At 39.0% G+C, this 11,770-nt stretch overlaps 1 non-coding gene across 1 annotated transcript; it reads left to right on the top strand.

Moving 5' to 3' along the window:
- The first annotated feature begins 3,328 nt into the window (after window positions 1-3,328).
- Window positions 3,329-3,435, top strand: LOC113917251. The gene has a single exon (XR_003518179.2). It is a non-coding gene; the product is annotated as a U6 spliceosomal RNA (small nuclear RNA).
- The last annotated feature ends 8,335 nt before the right edge of the window (window positions 3,436-11,770 follow it).

The following is an 11,770-nucleotide window of genomic DNA, read 5'->3' as shown; positions in this document are numbered from 1 at the left end:
TGATTTTCCCTTTTTCAGGGTAACAGTTTCAGCCTCATTAGTGTGGTTGATAGTGAAGAAGTGTTGGAGGAGTAGGAGAACCATAGGGAAGATGATACAAGCCATGGAAACCCACAGTGAAGGAGGGTCTTCAGGTAGTCATTTCTTTATCCCAATCTGAGCATCACTGAAGCTCGATTTCATAGATAAGGAAAATGAGGCAAGTACATAATCTGAGCTCTATTATGTTGCTTAGAACCAGAAGCACCAAGAGCTCATCTGTGTATCTTTCACTAGGCAAATCAGACTCCTAGACATTCTAGAGAAAGTCAGCTGTGCCTATGCCATATAAATATAGCCAAACAAACAAAACCAATGATGAATTTGTAAGAGAGTAATTATAGGTCTTTGAGGTGACTTTAAAAACTATAACTTTCATTGCTTGGCCCAAATGTATCTTTTGGTGTCTCTTAGATAGAACACAGGCGTGAGATTGGTGAATCATTTCTCCTCTTTTTATATTTCAGGAATACAAGAAATGTACTTTCAGAAGCCACTATCAGAAACCAAAAAGCCACTTCTCAAGGTAGGATCTGTGCAATATTAAAATTATCTTGTGTTTTTGTCCTTAGAATTACTATGCTTGGTTGTAAGTATGGGACAGACCAGAATAAGACCATTAGGCCATCCCTGCAGATTTGAGAAGTATTTGCAAAAATAACCTTTAAGATATGTTGTGTCTTTAATGGATTTATATCTTGAAGGAAGAGTAGGAGAACAAGTGATCATAAGGAACTTCTTCCCTGTTGTTAATTCTTACTTTGGGGAATATGCTTAGGACTCTAGAACCTGGAAGGAAGCTCACCCTTCCCTCTGGGACCTCTTGTGTCGTGACAGCAGGCTTTATTCTCATCCATGGTTTTGATGATCAGACTAAGAAGAAACAGAGGGAAAACCTAATTAGAGACTTTTGGGGTTTGCTAATCCAGGCTTGGAAGTACCCAAACCTACCCCAATTCTTTAATTTAAATTGCGTGTTCTCTTTTTATTACAAAATTTGATATAAAGCTTTCCCAAGTAAGGGAGGAGCCCAAATGAAGTTTAAATTAAGTTCATGTAAGTTTTAACACTCCACTGTTGTAACTGTCAGGTCCCACAGATGGGATTTCAAGTTTGTTCCAAGTTTAAAGCGGGGGCTAGAGATAAATCCTGTCCGCTTCACACCTATGAAAATAGGGAGGAGTGGCTGGTTGATGATTGCTTTTTATTAAAAAAAATTTTTTTTGGAACAGACTGAATGCAAGTTCAGTCAGATCTTAGCCAAATCGAAACTGTGTTTTCTTTTGAAAGATGTAACAGAATTCCAAAACACATAGAGGATTTTTGAAACAATGGGATTCTATAAGAAATTGTTTGGTAGATTGGTTCACTCTCTCATTCTCTCATTCATTTGTTAATTCATGGCACTGTGATGAAGTAGATAAAAGTATAAACTTTGTAATCATCCATCCAAATTTGAGACCCCAACTTTGCTAAATATGGGGCCTTATTTAGAATGAGCAAAGCTCTTTGAGCCTATTTTCTGAGTGGTAAAATGGTGATAATTATAGTGATACCTACTTCATAGTTTGTTTAGCAGATGGAGTGAGTTCCAAGCATAAAGTTAGTGCTCAATAAACAATAACTTAAAAAGTCCACCCATCCATCCATTCATCCATCCATCCTTGTATCTGTCAACTGTCCTGAAAACCTCCCATGAGCCTGACCCTGATCTACGTACTAGGGATATGGTGCTCCATGTGCAGGTCTTTCAGTCTGGTTGTATATAGACAATTATAATACAGCATGGTTAGTGGTATGATGAACATTAAGAAGAGAGAAAGCTCTTCTAATTCACCTGGGGAGGATAGTGGTGACCTCCTTTCTCCTCCTGGGTGAAGAGAGACCTGTAAGCTGTGTTCATAGGAGTACATAGGATTAAGGTTGGAGACTTATTTTGGATTAGTACAAGGGAGGTCCTTCTGGTAGAGATGCTGGAAGATAGAATAGGAGGCCATGGGAAGCAGTGGCTGTTGGCTCTGGAAGAGGAATCTGGCAAAAGCTGGAAGATCAATCTGCAGAAATGTTTAAGAGGTGTCTCAAGCACTTGTGTAAGAGATTGAGTAGATGACTTTTAAAATACTTTACAGTTCTGAGAATCAATGATTTTTAAGGGATTTGGAAGGGCTTAGATGAGCTTCTCTGAGATGGTAAATCAGAATGAGGTCTGGCCAGTCTGGGCAATGTAGCCGCCTTGGTAAGCAAGAATGACCACGCTGATGACATGTTCATGCTGTGATATAACTAGTTTTAATTTATTTTTATTTTGAAAAATAAATATAATACAAGATCCATGGATGCATTTTCATTATAGGAAAATTAAAATACTGTAAAAGCGTAAAGAGTAAAAATAAAGCTTTCTACTCTCCTCCTTGCCCCTCTTTCTGCCCCACCCTCCATTTGCTCCCCTACTTTAATTTTGTCCACAGAGACAGTGACTCTACCTTTCATTCCCCATCCTTCCATACTTCTTTTCATGAATTTCTATGCCTAAATATGTGTTCATATATACATATTTAGTTTTTCAAAAACCATGAATGGGATCATACTCTAAATACTATTCATTAGTTTTTTTCATTTAGCACTAATTGGGGAAATACATATAAATGTACATTGGGGGGGCACCTGGGTGGCTCAGTCGTTACCTGTCTGCCTTCGGCTCAGGTCATGATCCCCGGGTCCTGCTCCGCGGGAAGCCTGCTTTTCCCTCTCCCACTCCCCCTTGCTTGTGTTCCCTCTCCTGCTGTCTCTCTCTCTCTGTCAAATAAATAAGTTAATAAAATCTTTAAAAAAAATCTACATTGAATCTACATATGAATAAATGCTCATTTTAAAATCCACTGTCTTTTCAGGGCTGCATTGTGTTCCATAGTGTAGCTGTAACATGATGGTAAAATGACTTATATGCATTTCCATTGTATTCGTCTTGGTGCTATTGTAAACAGTGCTGCAGTGGACATCCTTGTGGATTCATTTATGTGCCCAAGTGCAAGTCTTTCGGTGGCATAGATTTTACAGATTCTCTGGAGTTACTCAACTAACAGGATGCACCTTGTAAATTCTGATGAATAACATCCAGCCCTCTTCCAGAATATTGAACTAGTTTATATTTTCACCCGAAATGAAAGAAAGTGACCATTTCATCACAATATTAGTGAAATAATATTGAAGAAAACCAGAATATGTCACTCCAAAATATGCTTCTTTGACATAAAAATTAGTTTGAGCTGAGGGCAATTAAGAAGGAGCAGTGCTTGCTTTGGCAGCACATAAACTAAAATTGGAACAATACAGAGAAGATCAGCATGGCCCTGGCGCAAGGATGACATGCAAATGTGTGACGCATTAAAAAAAAAAAAAAAAGAAAGAAAGAGCAGAGCTCCCCTTTGTCTGTCTAGAGGCAGGATATAAACTCTCCTTTTACAGAAGACAGAGTTCTACCAGTCCAAAGATGGCACTGGAGGAATCTGCAAACAAACCTTACTCTGTTAGTTTCCTCCACATATTTACCTTCTCACAGTTCTCCACCTGCAGCAGCCTGAAACTTGGGCTTGCCATTTCTCTCTATATTATTGTCTTCAGTTGAAGATGCTACAGAAGCTCGAATCCTGGGCTGCCCCTTTGAGTTCTTCTAAGTTTCTCCCATGAGATGTGCACTGCATGCATTTATAAACTGTTTTTCTCTTATTAAGTTGTCTTTTTGTTAAAGAGCCCCAGCTTGAAAACTTAAGATGGGTGGAGGTAAATTTTCACCTTCCCTACAATATATTAACAATCTTTTATTTTTTGGTTTATCTATTAGGTAAAAATAACTTCTAGTTGTTTTAATTTAAATTTGTATGATTACCAATAAGGCTGATCATCTTTTAATATATTACCTGGCAGTTGGTACATCATCTGTGACTTGCCTCTTTATTATAGTTTGTCTATAAATATGCTTGAGAAACACTTTTTATGGATATTAATCTCTTATGTATATGCATATATGGAAAATACTTTGGTACAATGAATTATAAGTACATTTTAGTTTTTTCCTATGGCTTCTGGATTTCAAATATTGATTTTTTAAAAAGATTTATTTATTTATTTTAGAGAGGAGAGTGAGTGTGTGTGAGCAGGGGGAGGGGCAGAGGGAGAGGGAGAGAATGTCTTAAGTAGACCCTGCACTGAGCAAGGAGCCTGACTCTGGCTTGATCTCATGACCCTGAGATCACAACCTGAGCCAAAACCAAGAGTTGGATGCTTAACTGACTGTGCCACCGAGGCACCCCAAGAGTGTTGATTTTTAATGTGTGCAATAACTATTATGTCATCGCTGAACCAAGAGGTCAATACATGCATAAGGAAATAGAACACATCATGATGTTCTTTGTCTTTAATCTCCTTTTCTACCACTTTCCTTCATTACTCTCTACTTTTAAGTTGCAGGGTACCACATCCTTTCTGCAAATGCTGTGGTTTATGAACTTCTGAGTCTGAGTCATTGCACAGGCTATTTTCCTCTCAGGAATATCTTTCTCATATCCCAACCTGAGAACTTCCACTTATCCCCTTGGACCCCAGTCACATGGCAGTTCCTTGGGTGTAAACTTCCATAGCCACCTATAAAATGGAGAAGAGAAATAATCCCCTCATTTGGTTGCTAGGGTTACATTACACTAAACAGGTAAAGTAGGATGCTGGGGTCATGGAAGTTTCTCAGTAATTGTGTGTTGCCTCTCACCTAGTACCTCCTGCACCGAAAACTATATCATTGCTTATGTACCTAGCCCAGTTTTCTGCTTCATTGTCAATTCCTGGTGTACTGAGTTGTGTTTTTCTTCTTTAGCCTGTCTCGGGCACTCAATGTGCGTGCATGCAAAGGTTTCTCATTGAGATTGATTGGTATGGGTTGGGCATATTGGCATATATGGTCTTTGTCCAACAAAGAAGAATAATGCATTTCCTCTTCTTTTTCCCCTTTTTTCAAATATGAGCTGTCAAATTTAGAGAAAATATTATGGTCAATTATAGTATTCAGCTAATCTCAAGCACTTGGAAATCTCTGTTGCCATTGCTTCATTTACTTAATTCCTATTCTGTGTTTTTACCTAATTGTCAAATTTTGGAGTGTTTGTGCTTCAAAAATTTCATTAGTATACTTTTTAAATATACAAATTGAAAGATGGGTAATACCTGACAGTTTCAGTCTATATTATTATTTTATCTCAGATAACTTTGTTACAGTGTCACTCACTTGGAGAACAAATAATAGCAAAAATATAAAATAGAAATTGAAAATTAACCACCCCTTGAAAATAATGAATCATGGAACACTACATCAAAAACTAATGATGTACTGTATGGTGACTAACATAACATAATAAAATAAAATTAAGTTAAATAAAAAGAAAATTAACCACCCCTCCATCCTCAGTGCCAAGGGCATGGCAATACCACAAACACGTATACTTCATGGGATATTATAATCGAAATAATTGAGCTTGAGATCTGGTTCTGAGCTTTCTGCAGCTAAGGTAAAAAAGAGAAACAAAATTATTTACAAGATGTTTATTGTCTTAAACTATCCCTTTTACTGATCCTGTCTTTAAATGCCTGTTCTTACTGGCAAATCCATGCTGTCTATAAGCATCTAATCTCAGCTTGTTTGCTGTGTGTTGAACACATATCATCAACCAGATTGAAAGCTTTTCAAGGGTAAGGACCTGCCTTTGCTTTTTTGGAATCACCTAGGGTAAGTGATTCGTAAACTGACATTGAAGGATTAGTGCTAAAATGGTAAAATCTCGCAATCTCCCAGAAGTATACAATTTAAAAAGAAGATGGGGAGCAGGGAAGTGCAGTGTGCTGGATCTGAAACTCAGGTCTGTGTGGCCCCACAGCATGTATTTTTAACATTTCCTGAGCTATCTCTGTGGTCGGTGTCCCCATAGCTTGACTCATGTCAGGCAGTAAGAATGGTGAAGGTTCCAGAGCTTAGTTTTAGACTATGATTTTTTTTTTTTTTTTAATTGCAGTGCTGGTCTTTTTGCTTCAGGTTTTGGTGCTGAAAGAGTAAATCACTCTATCCGTGGTTACTGTCTGTGAGGTTTACTTGACAACCTGAGTTGCTACAATGGACACCATTTGATTAGGGAGAGGCTTTTCCTTCACACTGCCTTTCTTTTCTCTAAGATTTATTCTATGAAAATGCCATGTGGTCTCAATTTGCTTTTCTCCCTTGCACCTTTGGTTTAATAGGCTTCTAGCATTTGGGTGTGCCTGAAATATTAATTTTTTTTCAACATTGAAAAACATGTATATAAAATATAAAATGAAGACAGAGAATTAATATCCTGTTTTTTGAGACACAGTGACTAATTAGAATGACACAGGCCTGTGGGGAGTTTAACGTAGCTAATCTTTAGCAGGTGTGTTTGCTACCAGCTGACAACATCTTTCGCAGAAGGAAGGTAGAGTCAAAAAGTGCTGGAATATCAGCAAAATAGAGCTAAGTGATGCAAGCCATCACACAATGGAGAAATCCTAGAACTTCACTGTCCAAGATAGAAATCCTTGGGTACATGTGGCTGTTTCCATTTAAATTATTAAAATTAAATGGGATAAAAAATTTAGTTCCTTACCCTAGCCACATTTCAAGTGCTCAGATGTCACATGTGGACTATCGGGCAGCACAGATATAGACCATTTCTGTCCCTCTGGAATACTGGGCAGCAAGAACCAGATTGAATGTTGGGGTGAGGAGACAGAATGAGGTAAGAATTTTAGCTGTGCCATTTTTTAGCAGGGTGGCCATGGTAAATGATTTAATCTCACTCTGCCATGGTATCTCTTTTTATAAAATGAAGAAAATATTGCTTAGTGTGTAGTGCATCTAGCAGTGTTTCCCTTCTGAGTGACTGCCCACAACTACTCTATCAAATGTGGCCACCATCTGTTATTCCTCATACCACTGAATACAACAGAACATGCTACCTTGAAACGTGCCACTTTGGTATATTGATTATGTTGAGCTATAGGCTCTTGAAAAACAGCCAACGCAGGCACAGGCTTTCTCTGGACTACCCTTACCTGCCAAAAGACAGATCCTCCAAAGGAACTCAGTTGTTCCCTCTCAAGGAGTTTCATCAACAAGGGAAGGTTGACTTATCACAGGAGAGGAGATTAGAAGTTGACACCAAACCCAGACAAACTTTGTCAGAAACTATCATACCTCCCGTCTATTCTAAGGGCCCATTCATCTTTCCTAAAAATTGTTTCCTGTCCTCTAAAAGGCTTACATCCCCCTCCCCTTTCCCAATGAAGATGGTATTTAAGTCTGAATTCTAAGCCACCTCAGGGAGTTACTCATTTTCCCTGGGTATCTCTCATGTATATTTTGTTTTTCTTTTGTCAGTGTTTTTTTATTATAAGGCTGTCAAATAAGAATTGAGAAGGGTAGAGGGAAAATTATTTTCCTCCCCTACACCACTCTATTCTTTTCTTCAGAGCACTTACCATTATCAAATTGAGTCCTATCTCTCTCATCTGTCTGTCCATCTCCTTGTTTATTGTATCTTGTCACCATACCCCATGATACATACATGCTGTGGTTTTTATGAAACACCAACCAATTTTCCAATTCTCTGATACCAGCTGGGTATCTAACAATTTAATTCATTTCTGACACTAACTACTCGGAGTAAATGCAGACCCAAATTAAGGGCTCAGTCCCATGAGACTGCTCCTATTTCAGATGAAAGCTGAAAATAGGGTGCCCAGGCTACCCACACTTCTGCCTGGCCAACTACAGATTCAGGGGTTCCCATGAGCTGTCCCTCAGGTTCAATAATTCACTGGAATAACTCACAGAACTCAGGAAAGTGCTTTTACTTAATAATTCCTGGCTTATTATAAAGGATATGACTCAGGAACAGCCAAATGGAAAAGATGCGTAGGACATAACAGCATCTTGATGTGTTTGCCAGTCCAGAAGCTCCTTTAGCTTCATTTCAGAAAATATTTTTTTCTATAGACAGGAAATTTTTTTTTCTTAGATTGAAGTAGAATTTATAGCAGGGTTCAGAAAATATTCTCCACCTTAGATTCAGTTCCCTTTAAACTGATTGTTAGAACTGCTATTTTGGCTTGCAGTTAGGCTCCTGGGATTATAAAGTAGGCTTATCTTTATACGTAATACTTTTGCCTAAATAGGTCCATGAATCAAGACATAATCAGCATAGGGGCACCTGGGTGACTCAGTAGGTTGGGTATCTGCCTTCGGCTCAGGTCATGATCCTAGAGTCCTGGGATTGAGCCCCACATCGGGCTCCCTGCTCAGTGGAGAGCCTGCTTCTCCCTCTCCCTCTGCTGCTCCCCCTGCTTGCGCACTCTTTCTCTTTGTCAAATAAAAAAATAAGATCTTAAAAAAAAAGACAATCTGCATATAAATTATTTGACTTCCCAAACTGTCTCTAGATTTTCACTCTTCCAAATCTCTTCATTTGTGGTAAAATGAAGCTGAAGAGTCATGTAAGATGCAAATGACTGCATCTCCTTGAGAAAGGGCAGTGGGCACTATAGCATGCCAGTGAAGTAGGCAGTGTCCCAGGAAATGTTAAAGGATCAGAACAGAGCATGGAAATACCCAGGCCATTGTGGTGCTGGTAGGTGGGGCTGAGCCCTCTTTAAAACTTTCCTGGGAGTGCCCCCTACCAACCCAATAAAGAACCTGTGACAAGATTGAGGACTATACGTTGTGCCATCAGAGTCAACTCACAAGTCTCTTTGAGCAGCCCAGAATGAGGAATGGGACTTATAATTAGCAGGCGGGGAAGAGCTGCTGCTAATTACTTGTTACTTGTGACGTTGGAGTATAGCTGGGGCCAGAGCCTTTCTGATGATTTCTGGGAATAGGTTTTGGCAGAGACAGCTTGTTCTTTCTGAATCCCCTTAGGCTATGCAGTCTTTGCTTGGAGAAGCACTGGGTTTTGGTGGGAAGAACTTTCAGTGTACATTACCTTAGATGGGTAGGTTTAGGGAGCTAGAGAGGAGCATCTATGGTGATGGGGAAAACCTTTCATTATGGAGTCAAGGCTATTCAAACAAATGTTTTTTTTAATGGAAATATTCATGGTTTAGTTTTCTTCTTAGAAATAATATAATAAAAACATATTGCTTAGGGATTGTTGTGTGCCAAGTACTTTTCAAAATGCTTTACATATATTAACTCAATTAAATCTTTTTTTTAAAGATTTTATTTATTTGACAGAGAGAGCACAAGCAGAGGGAGAGAGGGAGAAGCAGGTTCCCTGCTGAGCAAGGACCCCGATGTGGGACTTGATCGCAGGACCCTGGGATCATGACCTGGGCCGAAGGCAGCCACTTAACCGACTGAGCCACCCAGGCGTCCCTAACTCAATTAAATCTTAACAGCTCTATGAGGTAGTTAGTATTATTCCCATTTCATAGATAAGGGAACAGGCACAGAGAAGTTAAGTAATAATTCGTATTAGTTTTAATGTTTAGCCACTTCTCAACATAATATTTTCATTTCCTAATTTGTTCATAAGCCACCAAGGCAGATAATAGTCTCGTTTGCTCTTCCTCTCTTTATTATACCTTGGATCCCAAATCAGTCTGATTGATTAATTCATAGAGATGATATTGGCATTTTGGGATGGACTACTTTTCCTTTCATGGTCCACTGAAGGGTACCAGAATATGCTACCCCAAATTGTGCCTTTTAGACACAGAGATCATTTTGAGCAAAGGGCCACTGAGAATCAAGGTTCAGGAAAAGCTGTTTACCTCCCCATAACTGCCTAAAAGTAGAGTATAAATTTCCCCCTTTTAAAAAGGAAATTTACATTCATATAGGAAATTTCCATTTGTAAAAATATCTCCATATTAGGAACTTCTTGGAGGCAACTCTTATCACCTGGGAGCCTCTCACCAGCCTGGCAAGACAGTCCTTATTTACCACACATTTCCTCCCTTCAGCTTCCCATAACTTGCCTCCCCCTCCCAGAAGTCCCAACCCTTTTCCTTTACTTAGCCTAAGATGGTAAAAAGGCTCCTTGAGCCACATCTTCCTTTGTGGACTCCTGTGTGTACTGTGAAAAAATGAAATTCAGCTGAGAAATTTTAAAGATCTTACTGGTTTTATTCAACAATTCATGAGTCAGGCAGCATCACATCTAGCAAACATCTGGCAAACAAGGCTTTAAAGAGTTGAACAAAATGGAAGACTTATGGGCAGAAGGAGGCAGGACAAGGAGGTTATTCTAGCAAAGTGCTGATTGCTCCAGGCAAGGTCACCTTTCTTTAGGGGATTACCTCATAGTGCTGTCCAAGTAATTCCAGAATGACTGGTTAAGATTACATTCCTGGGAGGGGCTGAAATTGCAATTAGTTTAGGTATTAAATCTTAGTTTGTTGACATGGGCTTAGCACAAGTGACTTCATTTTGGATCTGTTGTCTCTCTCTCTCTCTCTCTCTCTCTCCTTTTTTTAAACAGTATGTACATACTTAAAACTTTTTTTTCTTGTTAACCTGCCTTTTTTCAGTTGGATTTGTGGGCCTCCCCCTTGAACCTAAGAGGGTAGAAGGAAAATGATTTTTCCTCACCTACACCACCTGCTGGAGGGCATTTAGAGCCCTTGGCACTCACCCTCTGCATGCTAATAGTACATTTTTCCTTGTTTTTAATGACAAAGCCCCCTTCCTACATATCCAAAAGCCCCCCAGTGGGGTAATTTCACCTCTAGTTGAGAGCCAATGAGGAATTTTCTATGCATTTACTTTCTAGACATGTCCTTTAGTTGTTTTTAAACATTGTAAATTGTTAGCAACAGGATGAGAATTATTATAGCTCCTTTGTTGGCATGTGTAGGTAATATTCATTATTGTGTCTTCTCCGAAAAATTCTTTCTTCTTGAATCTAGATTCTAGAGTCTCTGTGGTCAGCCTTAGCTTCAAGGATTGGGCTCCATGAAAAACTGAAAAAGTGTTTACAAGTAGGGTCAATTTACTCCTCTCACTGTTTATACTCAAAACTACTAAATCCCCTACTTTTTCCCAAAATTTGACTATACCCAACTTCAGTTTCCCTGTCTGATCTTTTACAGAATTTTCATTCTTCTTGATTGTATTTAATAATTGGCTTTTGATGACCATGTTTGATTTTTGGCTTAGCTCATCTCTTTGTTCTTGCAGCCACCATGCCACAAATGAGCATTTCCTGCTCTAAGACCCTGATTTTGTACTGTGTCCCAACTTTGGTCTTTGAATTGGGGTTTTCTCTCTTTGGAGTATAGACCCCTAGAGGAACCCCCTGGATGTTCCAAGCCTTCATCTAAATAGAGCCAGTACAGACTCATGGTGCTCTTAGATGCAGCCTAATGAATTGCCTTTGTTAAAGAAGAGAGCCTAGTGGCTCATATCAGCATCCCACTAGGCATTTTTTTATGTTAATAGAATTTGCTTCCTAACCAGAGGTGTGTGCAGTAATTTCTCATTCCTTTTTATGTTTTAAATTGCAGATGTGAAGGAACAATCCCAGTGGGAGACTATCAGCTGCCCCATCTTTTCTCCACATAAACCATCCTTTTCCTTGTTTTGATTTTTCATCTCTTACCTTCTAGGAGTGGTGGTCTTAGAATCATAGAATGCCAGGGTTAAAGCAGCTCAGCAATTACCTAATTCAGTACA

Source organism: Zalophus californianus, chromosome 4 (assembly GCF_009762305.2).
Source record: "Zalophus californianus isolate mZalCal1 chromosome 4, mZalCal1.pri.v2, whole genome shotgun sequence".
Lineage (NCBI taxonomy): Eukaryota > Metazoa > Chordata > Mammalia > Carnivora > Otariidae > Zalophus > Zalophus californianus.
This window is presented reverse-complemented; position numbering and strand designations above follow the sequence as displayed.